Below are 22,704 nucleotides of genomic sequence, written 5' to 3' on the forward strand. Positions count from 1 at the left end.
AGCCCCCTTGTAAGAGAAAATAAATACAAGAGATTTAACAAGCACAGCAAAAGCGCTGTGCAGGCGAAACCTAAATTTTTCCCCCATATCGTGTGAGAAAACGTCCGCTTTTAGAGTTTGTTTTTGGCAAATAAAATAATTTACGTATGCTTTGTATGAACTGCTTTGACGGCAGTTCATGTAAACCCCGAGAGTTTACTGCAGGACCTGCAATGTACTCTAAAACTGGCTAGTGGAGTAAAGGTGAAGTAAAGGACGTAAAGTACTCTGCCATCTCTAACAGCCTTAAATCCAGCCACCAAACCCTCAAGCAGGCCATTGGCATTTATGTACCGATCCCTGTGTGCTTTTCTTCATTCTGGGCACTTTTTTCTGCACACATTTCGCTAGTCTTCACTGTATCATTTCAACGGTTATTTCTGTGGTCAGTCAGAAAAGCCCATGAGGTTTCATGTATAGGATGAAGGGCATAAGGACAGATGGATTCTTCAGGTACTCCACACCATACCTGCAACTGCTTATAATGTGTCCATCTGGAGGAGTTGATTTTCATTAGAGAGATAGGAGAATCCCCATAACACCATGCTTTGAAGCATCCCATCTAATGACAGAATATTGATCAGGGTGTGATGGTGGATGGTATCAACTTTGGTCAGGAGATCAAGCGGAAGAGAAAGGCTGAGGTCATTGTTGTCTTCAATGTGAAAAGCGTTGGCCATGAATAAGAATGTTTCAGTCACAGTGCTGCTGCATTGTTGAAACTGAACAGGTAGTCAAGTTTGAAAGATTTTATATGATTTTCTTTTAGTCTGGCTTGTAACTTTTTCTTTAATATCTCTCTGAGAACTGTAAGTTGTTTGATTCTGTATTTGGAAAGGTCATCAGGGTGGAGAGTGTTTTTTCAGTTGCAGTGGTACCTTGTCTATGACAGGAGAGATAGGAGTGTTCCTCAGAAGAGGTTTTTAGCAATGGTGTATAGGAGAATGCTGTGGCTTTGAAGGGAGAGAGGATGTCAACAAGATCAGTATCTGTGAGCATTTGGAAGACGTGCAATGTGGTATTAAATGTTACAGAAAAGATGGGATGTATTGATCTGATGTGATTCTTAATATTTTCTGGGAGCAAGGGACAGGATTGATATAATGCTTGACATATTTGGAGAGAGCTACAATTGAGGTCTGTGCAGTGGTGGACTTGTAATTGGTTGATTTTGCTATTGTAGTAATGTTTCTACATTAGCTGTTCTGTGCTTTCTATATTCTGAAATCTTTTTGGAAGTGGGTCTAGTGCCATTTCTCTTGTTGGCTGCAGCTTGCTGGCTTGCTTACTATGAGCTCCTTAGTGTACTAAGAGTAATTGTTTCATAGAATTTAGCTTTATGGAAGTGTGAATGCCAGACTGGGTTCCACAATGGAGGATGTTGAGTGAGTCCAAAATAGAGATGCGTTCAACTGCACTGGATGATAATTTGCTTGACAATGTTGATATGTGACTGATGAGGAGGATGCATAGTCTGAACAATCTATTGGCATCAAGGCTTGGCCATTCAAAAACTACACCAAGAATGATGCCTTTGGTGTGAGTTAGCTCAGTGATGTGTTTTGATATTCACAATGGCATTGCCAGGCAGGTAGAAGTGTGCTTCATGCATAGTCTTGATATAAGAATCAATCATAAGATGGATGAGGTGTTGAGGAGGTCCATGATTGTCTCAATGACAGTTTGCTGGGGCCATGGGATCCATAATTTGAGTGAAAGATGCCCATCTGGGAGTCTGATGGAGAAGTAGCAGTTGAAAAACGCCACGCGTTCCTAGTGCATGGCCAAGGGGACTGTGGATGGCAGCGAGGCCTCCAGTGGTTTTGTGTATACCCACAATGTGTTATAGCCTATTTTAATGAGCATGTTTAACATTTGTGTAGAGGTCTGGGTGAGCTAGGTCGCTCTATGATGAAGTCTGTATCCAACCTGTGTGTGAAGATGGTTTCTGTGATATGTGCGGTGTGACAAACTGCAGAGTGTTCATTAAATGAGCATGAAGTGAAGTCCGTGGGTTGTGACAGCTGAGAGGTTGGGTGTTTGTATGCTATTGAGGGATGGGAATAGATGGGGAAAATGTGGTATTAGGTGTATGATAACTTACTAGAGGTGAGATAATTTTTGTTTATTTATAGTTTTTAAAATAGTATTTTATACCACAGCCCAGGTATTTGGAGGATTCTGAATGCTCTATATATTCATTACTGTTCTGTACATGTCTGGTCCAAATTTATACATTATTTTCTTACCAGTTGAAATATACACTTTACAACTTAAAAATATACTTCTATATGAGCCGTTATATGCTACTGCAAATACAATATTACATCATTAGCTATTTATTGCACATGTTGTCTGGCTGTTTCTATCACACAAATAAAACCCAATGGCCAGTCTTTAGATAAATAGGCTTCTTGGCCCTTTCGTTCTTAACATAGATGATGAAATTGGTCTTGTCTCACGTTACTGTTCCTAAAATATTATGTGGAGTTTTTTCCCTACTTTTATAAAGGCACGTTTGGAAGGCGCTTTACTGAGCTCTGGTGAAATGTCATTCCAGATTTTAAGGGCAGTGTCTGAAAACAAGAGTCTTAAGTTTTTTAATTGAATTTGCGAGATTTTTTCTTTACACTTAAATCCCTTTCTCCTAGTAAGAAGTAATTTATAGGACATGTATTGAGGGCCTTTCAAGTGGAAAGTTTGTTTTTATGATTAAAGCTGTTCTCAGGATGAAACAGATTTCTGTTGAAAACCAGTATGCAGATCCGAGGACAAGGGCACTGTTTGATCTGTGTGTTTTTCTGTGATCATTCATGGTTTTGTGTTCATGACTGTGCCAGTCTTGATTTTCGAAAATCATTAATCTTGGTGATCATATACTCTAATCTAAATTGAACTAGTGACTAAACGAATGCTTTGCATTCTTGTTCAGGCACTGGATACTTCACCATGCGGAGCGTGTGAAGTTGCCAGTGTATTTTATTTAGAGTTTTAATTATGTGGCTTTGGACTAATAGATGATCATTGAGCAGGACTGCAAGCACCTGGAACAAGTACCGCAAACTGATTATTTCTTGGTTACAAAGTGTCAATACAATACTGCTCTGAGAAATTATAGGATAGAGCTCCCCAATATTAGATCACCATTCTTTGCTGCTCACATCATCAATGCTAATAATGTCCTTCAATAGTTTTAAAAATCGTGTAGTAGTTTTTTTAATCCTAACTGCACTTTTATATCTATTGTTCCATCATTGGAGCTTTGTGAATCTCTTTCCACTCTTTTTAGGGAAATGATCCAAGCCATCTATGATACCTTTCAATCCTCTGAACCTTTGAGCGTGGCCATTCAGACATAAACTCCCCATCACCTACCACCAATTTACTACAGTATTTTAGATCAGTGTCTCTAGATTGTTTGCTTCAGTTAATCAAAGTAGTCAAAGTTAGTTCTCTAGATGATCCATTTCTTGCCAGAATCTTTCATTAAATCACCAATATGATGGCTACCAGATCCTGTTCTGATTAAATCTTCTTGTACAGTGCCTACAAAGTAGAAAGGAGTTTGTGTCATCGCTATCTTTGAAAAAGTTTATTGGGCAATGCTGTTTCGAGCAATTGTGTACCTAGTTCGGTATTTGTACAAAATATTGAGTTTTTAATATTGGAGACAGAAATAGCACAAAAACTAATATTGTGATACAAAAATATCATGATGCAGAAATATCGTTGTCAAGAATATTGTTTTTTCAGGTAAGTAATTTAGTTATTAAGAGTATCATTGTTAATAATATAGTTGTTAAGAATATGTTTTTTTAATTATTTCAATGTGTTTTAGTTCATATATTAATTGTATGTGTAATTGTTATTGTTTTAAATATAGTTTGTAATTTTAAGTGATTTAGAATTTTAAATTAATTTGCAAATAGTAATTTATAGTGTTGTAGCAGGTTGTTGGGTTTGTAGAGACATAGGGTAGGAAAGTAATGAAATAATCAATTATTAATTAATTAATGTATTGATTAATATTAATTTATGTACATTGTGTAATATCAGAAAGAGAACAAAATGAAATGGAAAAGGCAATTTTTTTTCCAATTTTGCCACGATTTCACAGAGGATCCGTGGCAAAAATGAAAAAAAAACAGCGCGGCCTCCTGTGCTTATTTAATTTAATTTATGTATGTCCCCCGGATGGGCCAGGTCCTGGTGGGTGGATTCATGATAATAATGTGGGGAGAGGGGCCTTGTGCCCCTGCCCCGTGGCTCACCATACAGAAAAGGGAAAGAGGGCCACGCAGCTACCGAAGCCATCAAGGGCCCTGGGGACCCCATTCCCCAGGGCCAGGCTCAGCTATGCCCCGGGTTGCCCATCCCCATGACATAGAGGTTTTCCTGTCCACACTAGTGTGGGCAGGGAAACCTCTGTTTGCTGTCGCTTGGCAGGGGCAATGTAAAGCTCCCGCCAAGTAAGAGCAAACAGTAAGTCTGTTCCAACCAGGCGAGAGCAGGAAAAATGTTCCCGCCTGCTGTGAGCGATCTCTTCATCTGTTTCCCTGCCCGCTGTCAAGCAGGCAGGGAAACAGATGAAAAAATTGCTCCCACGCGCAGGGATACACATTTTTACTGGTCCCTGCGTGCTGGAGCAGTGCCAGCTTCTACTGGAGGCAGGGAGCCAGCTGGGTCAGCGGGGCATTAGGGCTCCCCCCGCAGCCTCTTTGTACTCTTGTTGTCATCTCTATGTGAGTATTCATGTTATCTCAGATTTCTAGAAGAAGATGCTTGAGGTACAGTCATATTGCTGAAAATAAACGCAGACTAGGTCACTGGATACATTTCCTTGTGGTCCATTACGGAGCTGTAGTATAGAATAATCACTAGAAATTTACCCAACAAAGTAGCACTTACTAATTAACCAGTAGAAAGTACTATAGTTGGGTAGACATTTTGTGCAAAAGTATGGACTCTTGTTGGATAAACGAGCAGGTGAGGTTCTGTTCTGGACCTGACGCTCATTTCACAGAAACTAAACCTCATCGGGAAGCACTTACAAATAAAAACATAACAGGTGCCCCAGTTGAAGCTCCATTTCTGTAAAGGACAAACGATCCTAACTTCTTGGGATTGGCTAAGGCAACGCAAGTGTGTTTTCTCGGCAATTCCACTTTGAAAAACGATCTGAAATCCTTGATGCAGGTCTTGCATCTCCTGGTGAGTGCACATTGCATGGTTCTCCCTTTAAATTACTATGAGTATGAAAATGTGCAAAAGCACTTGCAAGCACCGCTCATTTGACCCTGCCCCATCAACCTTAAGTTGACATTTTGTGCAAACCTGTTGACTCCTTGGATAAACGGGCAGGTGAGGTTCCGTTCTGGCCCAGTTACTCACAGAGCTAGTGACACACGCACACCGCCACTCAGACACCCACTCCCACATCATTTCAGCCAATCTCACATCCACTGACACAGACAGTCACACACCCATACAGTCACTCACATACCCACAAAACCACTCACACACCCACAAAACCATTCACACACACCCACTCAGAGACTCAATAGCCATTCACAGACCCACATAACCCCTCACACACCCACTCACAGACCCATACAGCCACTCACAGCCAGAGAACCACTCACACATCCACTTGCCTACCCATACAGCTACTCACACACCCACTTATAGACCCAGACAGCAACTCACACACCTACTTACAGACCCATAGAGCCACTCCCAAACCCACTCACACACCTGTACAGCTACTCTCACACCCATACAGCCACTCACAAATCCACTCACACACCCAAACAGCTACTCACACACTCACTCTCAGACCCATTCAGCCACTCATACTCACTCGCTGATACACAAAACCACTCACACACCCACAAATCTACTCACACATCTACTTATAAACCCATACAGACACTCACACACCCACTCACAGACCCATACAGCCACTCACACACCCAGTCACCGATCAGTACAGCTACTCATATACCCATACAACCAACCACTCACTGACACATACAGCCACTCACACACCCACTCACCGATATATACAGCCACTTACACACCCACTCTCAAAAGTTACAGGTTAAAGTTAGTAAAAAATAAAATAGAAAAACTTTAGAAATTCACTAAAAAAACAAAGGTTATAGGGACATTATAGTTAGGAAATAATATTCAAAACCGTACAACTTTACGGAAAAAAAAGCTTACAGGAACGTCATAGTTAGAAAATAGTATTTAAAAATCCATATAAATTCACTGAAAAAAACACAAGTTAAAGGGACATTATAGTTAGGTTCAGATCTTATACACATAAACCCATAGAAATTCAGCATAGTTTCCTGCACTAACTATAAGTTACGCCCCCGCAATGCACTGCATATGAGCTCACAATATACATGACTCATGACAGGGTCAGTGACATCACTGATGACAATCCAAATGACATCACTAATGAGATCGCTGATGACATTATCCAGCAAAGTAAACTTCAATATACTTCATAAAATACCATTTAGAGTTTTTAAAGTAAGAAGACACAGGTAAGAGATGTAAAGCACAGAGCTCAATGTAACCTTATCAACTAGTACATTCGCTTATCACCTAAGAGACAGTTCTCAGCAGGTATTCCTATCTCTTCTGAACCACTACTCTAAACACTAATGACCAAATACATCTAACCTTATAGGCTTGTCTATTGCAAGTCACAACAACACCATTCGTGAACTTGGAAAGACGTTTTAGGTCAAATGCCAGATTTATACAAACCACCACAACATACAACCAGTAGAGACGTCTTAGCTTACAGGCCACTGTGCCACAAATCACTAATAAAATCATTCTTCATCCTGGATGAAGATGTAGGCATTGAGTTGAGTCTGTTGTAAATTTCTACTACACTGAGCCATCAACCTAGAGAAAGGTCTTAGTGAACAAATTAATGTATTGCTATCTACTACTACAGTCATTCATCACAAGGAAAAAGGTCTAAGGAAGCTTTTCAGTATGTCATAAACAGAACTATACTAAGCCATCACTGTGGAGTGGTCTCATTTAACAGGTTAGACTGTCGCAAAGCACTACCGTACACATGCATCAGCAGGGCACATGTGTCAGTGTAGAGTCTAGTTTACTGTTAAATAGTACACCCGCTTTACAATTGGGATTATAGATCAAATGACATATGTTAGAAATAGTATCACTAATTAGTAGTATAGAAAGAATACTTATTTAACTTTAGCAGTAGCTTAGTATATATCTATCAGTCTAAAAAAATGTTTAAGAAACGCTTATTCTCACTGGATGATGTCATGAGTGATGTCATTTGGGATGTCATCAGTGATATCATTGACTATGTCATTAGTGATGTCATATGTGAGGTCATAAGCAGTGCATTGTGGAGGCGTAAGTTATAGTTAGCTCAGGTAACTATAACTGCTGAATTTCTATGTTTTTTTGTGTGTAAAATCTGAACCTAACTATAATGTCCCATAACATCTGAAATAATATCTTCAATGACATCACCGTGCATGGCAAGTTCACAAGTTATAATTACTTCAGTTAACTATAAAGATGAATTTCATTGTTTTACTTTAGTTTAGTTTATAATGGTATATTTTTACAGACATTTTCACCTAACTATAACGTCACTTTAACATTTGTTTTTACCAGTGAATGAATGAGTAAACATATATATATATATATATGTGCATGAATGAGTAAACATATATATATATGTGCAGGTCGGCAGTCGAAACGCGTCATTTGAACTATGCTCTAATGAAATAAATCCACACATCAACTGGAGTTTGTGCCCATGTTTATCGTTTGCGGTGAAACTTGGAATTTCTCTGTGATATATGTATATATATATATATATATCCTTTAGCAAAGTGTCCAATTGACAGTGGGAGCACCTTAGCCAGCTGGTGCCCGCGTCGAGACCAGGACAGGGTCTCGTGAAAAATCTTGCTCAAAGATGAAATACACGGCACACCTCTTGATGTTTTAGAGTTATTTATTCAGTTCGTGACTGTCTCCTACGCGTTTCGAACCGTAGTTCCTGATCACGGTAGAGTGTTACTTTAGTCCTTTTTCAATTTCCTCTTAAATACACTTAGGCTATTACTAGTGCATTCTGGGTTGGGTAGTTTTTACACATTATTAACAAAACTTTATTGTATATCGCGCAGAGAATGTGCACAACAATGATGCTCACACATTCTCTGTCTGACTGGTGACATGAGTAATCGTAAGCAGAGGAAGGGGCACTCAGCCCATCAATATTTGAACACTTAGTTTTCATTCTAACCCCATGTGTGATCATTTAAAACATATTGGACAAATCACCAATATCGGCACTTCCACTACTATAAGTGGATTCAGCCTACAACAACATGGAGGTTGATTGATAAAAGTTAGATTCAATCTACTCTGCTTTCAGATGCTCAAACTCGCCATTGGAGTAAGAGAATCACTAGCGCGATATACAATAAAGTTTTGTGAATAATGTGTAAAAACTACCCAACCCAGAATGCACTAGTAATAGCCTAAGTGTATTTAAGAGGAAATTGAAAAAGGACTAAAGTAACACTCTACCGTGATCAGGAACTACGGTTCGAAACGCGTAGGAGACAGTCACAAACTGAATAAATAACTCTAAAACATCAAGAGGTGTGCCGTGTATTTCATCTTTGAGCAAGATATATATATATATATATATATATATATATATATATATTACCTACTGGCGGTCGCCAGTAGGTAGTTATAGTTAGGACCACGTTTCCATAGGAAATCCTCAACATTCTATTTTGAATAACTTTGGCGCCGGTTGACGAATCCTCGCAAATTTTTCAAAATAGGTGGGGCGCTACGCTCCGCTCCTACCCTGAAAGTCTCGGGGGGATTCGTCAAGCGGGGGCTGAGATAAAAGGGGGGTCCCAAAACGCGTTTTTCCCATGCATTTTTCCATAGGACCTTTAGACACAGCTACAGCCCGAACGGCTGAACAGAATTACTTGAAATTTGGCAGAGAGGTAGTCCTCAGGTCAAGGAAGTGCCTTTTGTTGGTTTGGTGTAAATCTGTTCAGTAGATTCTGAGAAAATAGCCTTTAAATCAATATATATATCTGAGCCAGCTTACGGTGCGCTTACGGTACGCTTACCGTACGCGTACGGTGACGTGCGCGAGCGCGATTCTGATTGGCTGTTACATCTAAGTAAACATTCGAATCGGTCGAAACCAGGAAGCGGCGGCCGCCATTTTCTCTCTCGCACTGTGAGGGCCCATGCACATAGCCATGTTAGTTGAGTCCTCAAAGATCCCCCAAGGCCAAAAGCGGTAAATTTTTATTTTTTGAAAATTTCGCCGATTACGCTTACCGTACGCGTACCGTGCGCTTACGCTAAAAAATATTTAAAAAATAAATAAAAAAAAACACACTCTCTGTGCATGGCATATTATTGTCATCACTTACAAATTAAATTTAACAGATTACCTATCACAAGGAAGCGCATAATATGTCCTCCATGTGCGCACGGTGCGTAATGTGCCCACCTTGCGTGTACGGCACTAACTGCGTAAAGTGGGCGCGCGGTGCGCGAAGCGCACCGTGCGCGCACGGAACGAACTGCGTTAAGTGGGTGCGCACGCCATGAATGGCGTAAAGTGACTTAGCATTTAAAAAACCGTACAAATTCACTGAAAAAACCATAGGTTTCACACACGTTATAGTTAGGAATTAGCATTTAAAAAACCTTGCTAATTCACTGAAAAAACCATAGGTTTCACACATGTTATAGTTAGCTGGAAATTTTACTGATAAAAAACCAATGAAATTCCCCCGTTATAGTTACTGTAGGCAACTATAACTCACGCGACCGTAATCCTCTGCTGATGACATATGTGTCTTTATGAAAAAAAAAAATTTGTAATATATGTATAGCTAAAATTTAATGGAAGAAGACATGGGCAAATAAGTGTCTAAATACAGTATTAGCATCAGCAGAGGATTACGGTCGCGTGAGTTATAGTTGCCTACAGTAACTATAACGGGGGAATTTCATTGGTTTTTTATCAGTAAAATTTCCAGCTAACTATAACATGTGTGAAACCTATGGTTTTTTCAGTGAATATATATATATATATATATATATTTTACAGTTAAAGCGATCACTCACAGTATGTACTAGCAGCAGTAGATGGCTTATTCCAGTACCGCGTTTCACTTGCAAGGCTACCTTGTCTTGCAAGCAAGACGTGTTACTGGAGTAAACCATCTACTGGTGCTAGTACATACTCTGAGTGATTACTTTTTTGAACTCTAAACTTGAGAATCCGTCCGGCGCGCTCCGCCGGCTGCAGCGATCCTCTGCCGTGTGCGAGGGGAGACGGAAGGAAGAACGTTGACTAACATATATATATATTGGACGTTATTCCTTCCGTCTCCCCTCGCCCATGGCAGAGAATCGCTGCAGCCGGCGGAGCTCGCCAGACGGATTCTCAAATTTAGAGTTCAATACAAGATATATATATATCAAAACAATTCCCTTTCAGGCATAGAGTGACGCATACATTATGCAAAAAAAAGAAGCAGAAAACTCTGGGTAGTTCTCAAGTTTAGGTGGAAAGCAGGCAGCTCCAGTATATAGCAATCTCTCAACACCAGCAACACTGCTTTTCTATCAAAGTCTTTAAGCGTAGGATTAGCACAGTGCCATCCACACCGAGATAGAAAGGGACAAAGTCTTTTACCATGTCTACAGCAAAGTCTTTAAGCATAGGATTAGTACAGTACTATCCTTGCCGAGCTGTAAAATGGCCAAAGCCTTTTACCACTCCAGGCACAGTATTACAGCTTTGGATTGGTAAAATACCACCCAAGCCAACCTAAAATGAATAAAAGCAACCCCGGACACGTGTTTCGCTCTCATTAGAGCTCTTCAGAGAGTATAGCTTTGTCCAGACACAAGGGAGCACCCAGTATAAGTCAAAACAATTCCCTTTCAGGCATAGAGTGACGCATAAATTATGCAAAAAAAAAAGAAGCCAAGAACTCTGGGTAGTTCTCATGTTTAGGTGGAAATCAGCTACAGTATAGAGCACTCTCAATATATATATATATATATATATATATATATATATATATATATATATATATATATATATATATATATATATATATAACTTAACCCTAAAATATCCTAACTACCCATAAACACTTCCCTAGGAGAACACTTACAACAGTTACTACTCATTAGCACTACCCATTCCTGAACCCTAAAAAACCCTTACTGCCCCTTAGCATTACCAATTCCTGAACGATGGGAAGAGGTAGTGGGATGTTGGGAATCTCAAATATAACAGGGCCACTACCTCCTATGTAATCCGTGACCCAAGAGGAAGGGCTCTGATGTGAGAGTTGCTTTTACTTTGAAGCATAGGGTGCGTGGATGAGGATCCTATCTGTGCATAGTAAAAGTGTCAGCTGGCAAATCCTCTTTGAAACTTGAGTAGCTATTACATATATGTCCAAATTAATACTAGGCAGACTATGCCTGTGCCCAAATCAAGCACTAAACAATGAAACTGAAAAAGATAACTTAATTCAATACTAGTATAGCTTATAAATGGCTTTATAAAACAAATGCAAGAACCTGCTTACGCCTTTTATGTTCAATACATTTCTTATTGCCATTAAAATACCCAAAGTACAGTACAAAGATGCATAGGCTTTGCATCATACAGGACGTATAGCATTGTACAAAATAATTCATTGTATTACAGTACATATAATAAAATATGCTTTTAAGTACATCATCTTACCAAAAATAGTATAATTTGGAAGACATGTAAGACAGGCATAAGTATTAGTCCCAAAATTTTTTATAAACAAGTGTTGCTGATATCAAAGGGCATGGTATTGTGGGGCAATAAAACAGCACAGAGAAATATATAAAGAATTCCCGTAGAGCAATTAGGTATAAGGTTGCGTGCCTTTAATAATTCCTTAAAATAAAGCTATTTGAAGTAAAACAAGAGAAAATCTGAGATCATGTACAAGGGTGGCAAGAAGTGTAGCAAGGTGTAGCAGCCGACCTTGTCATGAGAAATTAATGTAATCCAAAGGGGAAGGGGGGGAGTGCACAGCTAAATCCCATATGTTCATATAAAGGCAAGTGTATAGATTATAATGTTTTCATTATCCTTTTAATGAAGCAAATTTGTCTAACGTGAGTCAGATAGCAGGGGATATCTGGGGGAAGGACATTCTTTCTGAATGTGAATTATGAGCACTTCTCAGAAATGAGACCCACGTCCACTAAGTATGATATGATGTGTGAATTAATGATTTCCATTCCAATGAAATAATCATCACAGAAACTGAGAGGAGTAAGTCCAGGAGAGCCATATCTGTACAGCTTAAGGTAGTCAAAGATTTGGATGCCCCAGGACCCAATATTACTGTAGGATAATCTAGAACTATCGAGAAGTAGAAAATTGCTGACAGTTGGGATTGGACAGTCGGCAGTGAAAAAACATATAAACAAGTGTTGCTGATATCAAAGGGCATGGTATTGTGGGGCAATAAAACAGCACAGAGAAATATATAAAGAATTCCCGTAGAGCAATTAGGTATAAGGTTGCGTGCCTTTAATAATTCCTTAAAATAAAGCTATTTGAAGTAAAACAAGAGAAAATCTGAGATCATGTACAAGGGTGGCAAGAAGTGTAGCAAGGTGTAGCAGCCGACCTTGTCATGAGAAATTAATGTAATCCAAAGGGGAAGGGGGGGAGTGCACAGCTAAATCCCATATGTTCATATAAAGGCAAGTGTATAGATTATAATGTTTTCATTATCCTTTTAATGAAGCAAATTTGTCTAACGTGAGTCAGATAGCAGGGGATATCTGGGGGAAGGACATTCTTTCTGAATGTGAATTATGAGCACTTCTCAGAAATGAGACCCACGTCCACTAAGTATGATATGATGTGTGAATTAATGATTTCCATTCCAATGAAATAATCATCACAGAAACTGAGAGGAGTAAGTCCAGGAGAGCCATATCTGTACAGCTTAAGGTAGTCAAAGATTTGGATGCCCCAGGACCCAATATTACTGTAGGATAATCTAGAACTATCGAGAAGTAGAAAATTGCTGACAGTTGGGATTGGACAGTCGGCAGTGAAAAAACATATGTTGCTATGTGGGGGAACCAGTCTCATCCTTGCAATTCCAACATTTTCTGTCCTCACGAAGTTTTAGTTTAAGAAGCCTAGCGGGTGCTGTGTACCTTGCAGTTTAGAAGGTACATAGCAAAGTATTTCGTCTGGAAAATAGATGGAGCAATTCTGTCTCTCAAGGCTAGTTTATTAATGTTTTGCCATCCTTTGTCGGACATGTGTCCAATTGTTTCTTTATCAAAATGACTGGTCCATTTAATGGCAAGAGAGGACTGTTGGGATGGGGGAGGGCTACAGAGAGTCCTGTATATTTTAGAAGCGATGTGACCAGACCTAAGCCAGCTCAACAGGCGGCTTGGTAAGGAAGGAGGTTTTGGTTTGCTTAGTTTAGATAGTTTGACTTTTAATGTTAAAAAACTGTAGAAGTCTAGTGCTGTAAGATGGTAAGTATGAGCTAAACTAGAGAAAGGTAAGGGACAATTATTATCATCAAATTCATCTTTAATTTGTAATATATCCTTGAAAGCCTGTGCAGACAGAATAACATTTGTTGTATCAATCTTAGTTTTGGGATTATACCAAAGTGCTTCAAACGTGGAGTTTTGTAATAATATATCTGCATGTACTTATCTAACCTACAGTGTTAGAAAAGATCATCTGCGATTGAAGAGGGTAATTTAGACATTGTGATGATGGGCGGGTGATTAAATGGTTAACTCAAAGATGGAGGGTCTAGGGAATGAGGAGCGAACCAGAGAGCACATTGAGCAGTTAAAAAGGATTACTGCTATAAACTCCAATTGGAAAGTTTGCAGCACCCTTAAGAGATATCCTTCTGAAGAACTTAGTATAAAATCTGGGCTCTCTTATCTCGGCAGAGAAATTTAGACGTTAATCTATCAATGTCGTGGGTGACATATTAAAGGGGAGCATGCTCAAAACTAAGTAAACTATAGGTGTGATCATCATTTTTTTAAACAGATTTTATTGGGTTTTTGATGCAAGCAATATATTCAGCATGGTTGTACCACGTCTGGACGCAAGAGAGACCTCGGTACAGTAAACAACAAAATGTGTCCTAATGAATAAAAGCAGATATAAACAAACCGTCCCCCCCTCCCACCAATATTTACTACACTGTTGATTGGATTTGAATTTGTATGCCCCAAGTTCCTTTTAGGTTTAGGTTTATGATTTCTTTCAACAAAAGAGTAAGTCAGTAAGCTATTACATTCTAATGACCCTACTGACGTAGGGGGGTTCAGTAATATTCAAACATTTAACTATCTCCAACTCCCCCCTCTCCCCATTGGTCCCCTCTCCCCCTCTTACCCCGATAGTTCGCATTAACTAGAGGTTCTTCTCAAGGAGCCACAGGTGGGGGGTCCGTGAGTCTCAAGAGTCGCAGATATTTGGGGCATGTGAGCTCTCGGAATTCAAATGAGAGCAGCGCTAGGAGTGGCTTCCAAATGTCAGAAAAAGAAGCTCCTTGATTTGTTAGGGAAAGAGGTATAAGCGTTCCATGCCCAGAATGTTCCACATTCGATGCAGCCACCCCAGGTGTGTCGGAAGGCGAGCGGATCCCCAATGTGAGAGAATATTTTGTAGGGCCACTCCCAGTGCCAATGCCATCTGGTGGCCCCTGAGTGATCTTAGAGGGAATGTCAGTGGATTGGGGATTTGGGTCGGCCCAGAAGGGTTTAGGCTGGTAATCTAGGAACCTGTGTGTGGTGAAGTATTTATCTATGTCATCAAGCACTTGTGTCCAGTAGTTAGAAAGCTTGGGACAGTCCCACAGAATATGCGTTAGAGTGCCGTGGGATCCAGAGTCTCTCCAGCACGGGGGATTTCTTGCAGGGTTACCTCTGTGGAGTCTGGGAGGAGTAAGGTATCAATAGGTGGCTATTTTAGTTGCCGTTTCAATGCTTGCCACATTGAGCACTGTGTGCCTGGCCCTATAGTATGTGTCTTCCCATTCCTTTTGTGTGAATTCCCGAGCTATTTCCATTTCCCACCTCTTTTGGCCTGGGGATTTAGTAACCTCTTGGGGTGACCTCACAAAGTTGTATATCTCTGATATGAGATGGGAATCTGAGTTTTGGGATAAAAGGCATTTTTTCGAACTTAGTTAGCTGTCATTGTGCCTGGGATCGAACCTCAGGGTGCATCACCCAGTGTCTAACTTGTTGATACCTATAGCACTTGTATTCGGAGAGCTTCTTTTGTATTCAAAGATCCTCAAAGGCCAGGGGGCCTGTCTCATCAAAGAAGTGCCCTATGGATCTGCGAACCTCCCTGGTCCAGTGAGCGAATGTCTCTTCACATAAGCCAGAGGTGAAGTCCATGTTGCCCACTATAGGTGTTAGTGGTTAGGGAAATGTTGTTAATGCTCTCTTTACCACCACCTTGTCCCATGCCCCTAAGGGGGCCCGCATAACATAGGAGAGGTATAGCCTTGAGGGTCTTGACCTTTTGGGGAGGACTGGAATCTTCCACAGCGATTGCCCAGCCAATGCCCTACCCATAAACGGCCAATACTTTTCTGACTCAGAACGCGACCATTCCACAAACGTCCTGATCTGGGTAGCCCAGTAGTATTCCTGTAGATTAGGGACCCTCAGACCTCCCTCCATTGGGGCTCTAAAGCATAAGTTCCTGTACAGTCGGGTTGTTTGTCCGCCCATATAAATCGTTCTACCTCTCTTTGTAATGACCTCAGGGTGCCCGGGGGTGGCTCCAATGGGAGAGTCTGAAAGAGAAACAATATTTTGGGTAAGATTGTCAGCTTTACAGCTGCTATCCGGCCCAGCCAGGACAGTGTGTGCGACCTCCAGCGGCGTGGAGCGGACTACGTTTTGATTGAGCAACATGATGTAATTTATTTATTTATTTTATTTATTTAACTTATATAGCGCGTTATAACCACCGGGGTCTCTAAGCGCTGTTTGTCCAGATTACGTAGTGAGGTATGGCATTCACTTGATCCCAGCAATGCGCCTAGGGTCTGCTCCATGCTTGCTTAAAAAGTACAGTTTTTAACTTTTTCCTGAAGGATAGCAAATTGCATTCCTTCCTAAGTTCTGGGGCCAGTTTGTTCCACAAAGCTGGGAGTGTGTTGGAGAAAGCACGTCCCCCCACCGTGGCCAGTTTGAAACGGGATTGGGACAAGAGGGTAGCGTCCGACGAGCGCAAAGTCCTGCCCGGTATATATGGGAGTAGGCGGGATTTCAAATATCTTGGTGCTTTACCATACAGCGCCTTGTGTACGATGCACAATCCTTTAAATACAACCCTCTGCCGAATCGGGAGCCAATGTAGCTCCTGCATCAGGGGGGAAGAGTGGGCAGTCCTGGGTTTCTTATAGATCAACCTGGCTGCATCATTCATAACCCCCTGTAGTTTATCCAGCAACCGCTGGGGTAAACCTATATACAGGGAGTTCCCGTAGTCCAGCCTAGCCAGGATTGTGGCTGAGACCACGTGTCTCAAAGTAGAGAATGAGAGTAATGCAGAGATCTTCCTTAATTGTCGTATCAGGCCTATACAAGTACCCACTACCGTAGTGACTTGTTTTTTCATGGATAGTTTGTCATCCACATATAGGCCCAGACTTTTGACTGCAGTCGCCGGTTTCGGTGGCACACCCAGCTCCACAGGCCAAAATTTCTCGCTCCAGGGGTTGCCCGAGATGGAAATGGGCAACACTTCCGTCTTATCCGGGTTGATTTTTAAGGAGTTCTCGGACATCCAATTAACCGTGGCTTTGAGTATGTCCTGTAACCTGGTGGACGCTCCCGGGCCATCATCCAGCCGGATGATTATCTGGGTATCATCGGCGTAGTTGTATACTAGGCAGTCCATCCTATTCAGGAGTGCGATTAATGGCTGCAGGTAAATATTAAAGAGTAGGGGTGACAGGGCAGATCCCTGTGGAACCCCGCAGGTGATGTGAGCAGAGGTGGAAAGTAGGACCCCCAACTTTACTCTTTGTGTCCTGCCCTGCAGGAATGATGTAAGCCATGCATGTGCTGTACCCCTGATACCAAAAGATCTCAACCGCGACAAAAGCTGTTCATGACACTCGGTATCAAAAGCCGCGGAGAGATCCAGTAGTACCAGGGCGCTCGGTGTTTTTACATCAACCCGAGTTCTCAATTCATCCAGGATTGATAGCATGACTAATTCCGTGCTATGGTTAGCACGGAACCCTGCCTGATTGGACTCCAGCAGGTTGTTGCTCTCTAGATGACCTGAGAGTAATGTTAACACATGCTGCTCAATCACCTTAGCCAGGAAAGGCAACTGGGAGATGGGTCGAAAGTTCTTCAAACACTTCGTGTCCGATCCAGGTTTTTTTAGTAGAGGAATCAGGCGAGCCTCTTTAAAAGCTAGAGGGACCTGTCCTGTGTGAAGGGAGGTGTTCAGCAAATGCAAAACCTCATCCTCAATTCCTGGCAATGCCAACTTGAACACATCAGGAGGGCATGGATCCACCAGGGAACCCGATTTGACTCGGTCCATGATCGTAAATAGTTCTTGTTTTGAAATTGGGGAGAACTCAACTAGTGGTGAAATATCTGGCGGGACAGTGAGGTCCGGTGGGTAAGGACATTCGAGGGGTGTAGTTGCAGCAATTTCTCCCAGAATATCGGAGATCTTATTCACGAAGAAATCCTGGAACCTCTGGCAATCCTCCTGGGTGAACTCAGTACTTTGCTCTTTATTTATCCTGAGCTCCGCCAGGACCCGGAAGATTTCCTTCTGTGGATTTCTAGCTGCAACTATTCTTTCCTCAAAGAAAGCAGCCTTCCTAGTTTGGATGGCTAGTTTGTAATTCGCTAAGGATGAAATGTATTCTTTCTTGGCAATGGCGTCATACTCTTTGCGCCATGCCCGTTCTTTCTTCCTCACCCCCCGTTTCATATCCCGTAGGGAGTCATTGTACCAAGGGGCCCCAGCTCCTCTCTCCACCTTCTTCATCCTACGAAGGGGTGCCACCAAATCAATGGCGCTCCCCAGTTTATGCTGAAGGTGACCACAGAGGGCATCAATGTTAGCATCCTGCTCCTTTACTAAAGGAGACTGTTCCAGGAGGTAGACCATTTTTTCCCCATCAAAGTTTCTCCACTTCCGGGCCATTATCCAACCTTCCCCAGGTTTGGACAAATGGCCACTCAATAAAATTCTACCCTTTATTAAAAAGTGGTCAGACCAGGCACAAGGCAAGATCTCTGTAGAACCCTGGGCTGACATGGTGGTCCAGACTAGATCAAGCATATGTCCCTTCTCATGTGTCGGTCCCTTCACCTGTTGGGTGAAATCCAAGGAGGAGATAGCCTCCTCGATCTGTAGTGCTTGTCCCTCTTTGGGGGATTTTTCCCAATAGTAGTTAAAGTCCCCAGCAACAACCATTTTGTCATATCTCGAGCGCAGATCCTGAACCAATCTAGTAAAAAGAACCGGAAAATCAGGCGACGCCCAAGGCGGTCGGTACACCACCAAAAACACCACACATACCGCCCCCCGCCTGAGCTTTACCCCATAACCTCTGCTCCCCCTAGGGTTTCGGCGCGGAGACATGCCTGATAGAGGAGAGCTACTCCACCTCCTTTCTTAGCTCCCCCCCTATTGAAATGGAGTGCCAGATAATTATCTGGTAGGGCCGCCACTAAGTCCGGCGCCGAGCAATCCTCCAGCCATGTTTCGGTGAGCGCAAGGGCATCTAGCTCCCCGTCTTCCAGAAGTGAAAAGACCTCCAACTTATGGCCCTGCAAAGAGCGCGTGTTCAGCAGGCCATAGTTTAGAGTATGAGTATTAGAGTCGCGCTGCCGCGCTCTTGTGCTCTTGGGTGAAATCAGCAGGCCCTCCCGAGCCAGCAGATGTATACAGTCCTGATCAAGACGGGACTTACCCATATTAAGCTCCAATAGTTCACCTCTGGAGTAGGGCAAATTTGGACCAGGGGTTCTGGCCCCGGGTCCCGGATGGTCACTGATGGGCAAAGATGGGCTCGCCTCTGGCGAGCCTCCGGCGCGCCTGTGGCGCGCCCGCTGCGCGTCACCGCTGCGCGTCATCATGGGGGCGTTTAAATAGCACCCAATCGTGCTATGTCTGCAGCAGCAGCTAGAGCGCCAACAAAGATGGCGTCTCTTGCCGGCACTTCCCCTCCCAAGATGGCGCCTAACCCCCAGTCCAGCTAACGGGCCGCCAAACAGCGGTGCAGATTACAACAAATTTTAAATGCAGGTATGTCCTAAGAAGCCCCCTAATTGCAGCCAAGCCAAGCCAGAAATGAATTTTGCATTTAAAACGCGCTAAAAATAAAACGCACAGAACCGCGCTTCAAGCGCCGAGCATGTGGTACAATTTAAAAATCAATTTCAAGATCCACGATTGGAATTAATTATAGGCAAGTAAATGGCAGTAATCATGAAATAGCAAGCACAGCAGCAGGGAGTCAGAGGATGCTTCGCCTACACTAGCGCTTACCTGAACAATTCAGGGAGATGGTCCTCTGTAAAGCCGCAGTGAGCTGTATTCCAAGATATGGAATTGCCTCTTTAGCCCACTGGAACGGGTGAGTTTGTTGCAGTTCTGTCAGCAGGAGGTCTTTAAGGGTTGAAGTAAGGGCAGAGGACTTTTGAATGTTAATCTTAAAGCCTGCCGCTAGGGAAAAATGCTCTAATTCAGACAGGAGGGCCGGGAGGGAGGTCGGACAGTTCTCCAGCGTTGCGATGACATCATCAGCGTATAGACTAACAGTTTTTCTTCTCCTCCAAAACGTATGCCTGTGATGAGGGGATTGTCATGGATTCTTTGGGCCATTGGCTCCATATAAAGTGCGAAGAGTAAAGGGGAGAGCAAGCACCCCTGTCTGGTACCTCTTCGAATGGGAAGGGAAGTAAATGTGTGACCGTTGACTCGCACTGAGGCCCCTGGCGTAGTGTAGCTGCTTAAGACCCGGTTTGTGAACGTGGCAGGTAATCCAAAGTGTCGTAAGACTTCCCGGAGATAGGGCCAGTGCACCGTGTTGAACGCTTACTCCGTGTTGATGGAGAGGGGCATGCGTTCTGTCTTGAAGCGACGCGCTTTAACAATAATGTGGAGCACTCTGTTGGTATTGTCGGCGCACTGCCGGTTGGGGACAAAACCTGCCTGGTCCGGGTGAATCAGGCCAGGGAGTAAGGGGGGACAGTCTTGTTGCAGGAATCCCAGTGAATAGTTTTAAGTCGACATTGAGAAGCGAGATCGGCCTATAAGAAGAGCACTGGCGTATATCCTTCCCAGGCTTGGGTATAACAACTACAGATGCCACTAACATTGTTGAGGGTAAGGATGAGGAGGTTCCCATAGCGTTGTACAGTCGAGAGAGAACGTGGGCAGGAGGGAACAAAAGGTCTCATAGAAGAGGGCGTAGAACCCATCCGGGCCCGGGGACTTAAGCAGCTTTTGCTTAGAGATGGCGGTTATCACTTTTTCTATTCTAATGGGGGCTCAAGCACTTCGGCTGGTCGAGCGTGATTTTGGCTGTCGCAGCATTTTGCAGGTATTGAAAAGGTGCATCTGGGGGAAGAGGTGTGATCATCATTTTGAGGGTTTGGATTCTCCCCCACCACGAGATTAATTAAGGAGACCAAGAACTTAATACGTTCTTGATTTTGGAGATGGTCTTTGTTTCATTCAATGCAAGGGTATCCTAAGTCTCTACTGAACCAGATTCAAGATATTTTAGATGATTTGTTTGCCATTTAAGGCCTGAGTCACCTAAATGAGAAGAGAAGCAAAGTGGGTCCTTGTTGAATGAGTAACCTGATACTTGAAAGAACTCCTGAATAACTATGAGATGCTAGGGATTGCCCTCTCAATATCCTCGGTGAAAATTAGATTGTCAGCATAAGCTGGGGTTTGGTATGATTTGAACCCATATTTCATCCCTTGTGTAATAAGCTAATATATAGATATATAAGACATCTGAAATGCCATCATTAATGACATCACAGTGCATGACAAGTCCAGGAATTATGATTACTTCATTTAACCATAACAGATGAATTCCATTGTTTATTTTAGTTTAGTTTATAATGGTATTTTTTAACAGATATTTTCATCTAACTATAAAGTCACTTTAACCTTTGCTTTTTCCAGTGAATGAATATATATATATGGAGAGGGCAGGGAACCGAAAAGATCATTTTCATAGTGGAGCCAGAAAAAAAGTGGACAGCTACATCTCGGAATGTGCTGAGGTTTATTTGTGAAGAACCAGCAGCTGGTCAGGAGAGTTTCTTGCAAGCAGAGGAGTAAACAGCAGAACCATCCGAAAGGCAAGCCAGCAGTGCCGAGAGGAGTACGTATGTGTGTTTCGAGGTTACAGAAGCGGGTGCGTGCGTTGCAGTAGTAGTGAGCGGGTCAAGGATCGGGTGAAGGGGCGCAGTTGCGTAGGAGTGGAAGCTATATTTGCAAAGATGTGGGTGTTGTAGAAAGATGCTTTAGAATCAATGAGTGTCAAAGGTAAGGGCAAAAGCCAGTCATGGCCTAATCAGTATGTGCTTTCCTCTTTGTCGCTAGTTCGTTGTTTGTCTGACTCCTCGTCCAGATATAGGTGCACTTCAACTCTGTGGCCATGTTTGTTTTAAGGTGAAACTACACGAGACGTGCACCGCCTATATCATTTCCAGTCAGCTGAATTTGTAGGAATAGGAAGATGGCGTGACCGGCTCATGAACTTGTCACTATTGGGGAAAATGCAACATTCTGTCTAAGGGTCCCTCGTTATTGGAATGTCATGCGTACTTGAATAAATAGGGGATGCACCGAATGAGTTTTAGATGCACATTGACAGCTGCCATGTTACCGAAAGGCAAACATTAGACAAAATATGGCCCTGTATTCAATGAACAATGAATATTTCATGCAAATTCGAAAATATGTTGTCAGAAAAGAGGGCCCACGAAGAAAGGATTGTGCTAAATTTTACAATCAAGCCTGATTATTCATATGCACAAGTGTCAAGAATGCAGTTTTATTGTTTATTAGTTTATTTTCTCTTAGTAAGGCTACAAAATAAACGAGGAAAATAACGACATTGTGAATAGGAAGGCAACAAATGAGTCCATGTCACAGTCTACATGCAAGCTATGTATACTGTTGTTAGGGGGGGTCAGCACCACACGGGCTTTTGTAGAAAAGTAGAAAGTAGTTAACACAAATAATAGTAATACAACACAGTTCATTGACGGAATCAGGTGGTTTATTCAGAGGTAAATGGTGGGGCATGCGTCTTGAGCTTGTGAGCGGGTGAGCTACAACAGAGGAGGGATGAGCGTAGGGGGGCCCAAATGTCTCTTGGTCTGGAAACGTGAGGGAGAATGGAGTTGTAAGTTTCCAGTCGCTCCCTGCAGTAGACCAGAGACCATACTACACTTAAGGTGCACGGACCATGTTTTCGCCAGGTGCTCCTTTGA

General features: G+C 42.4%; 1 protein-coding gene across 2 annotated transcripts in view; it reads left to right on the top strand.

Moving 5' to 3' along the window:
- Positions 1-22,704, top strand: part of ENPP2 (ectonucleotide pyrophosphatase/phosphodiesterase 2) — a 721,223-nt gene that overhangs the window by 25,424 nt on the left and 673,095 nt on the right. The window lies entirely within an intron of this gene.

Source organism: Triturus cristatus, chromosome 5_1 (genome assembly GCF_964204655.1).
Source record: "Triturus cristatus chromosome 5_1, aTriCri1.1, whole genome shotgun sequence".
Lineage (NCBI taxonomy): Eukaryota > Metazoa > Chordata > Amphibia > Caudata > Salamandridae > Triturus > Triturus cristatus.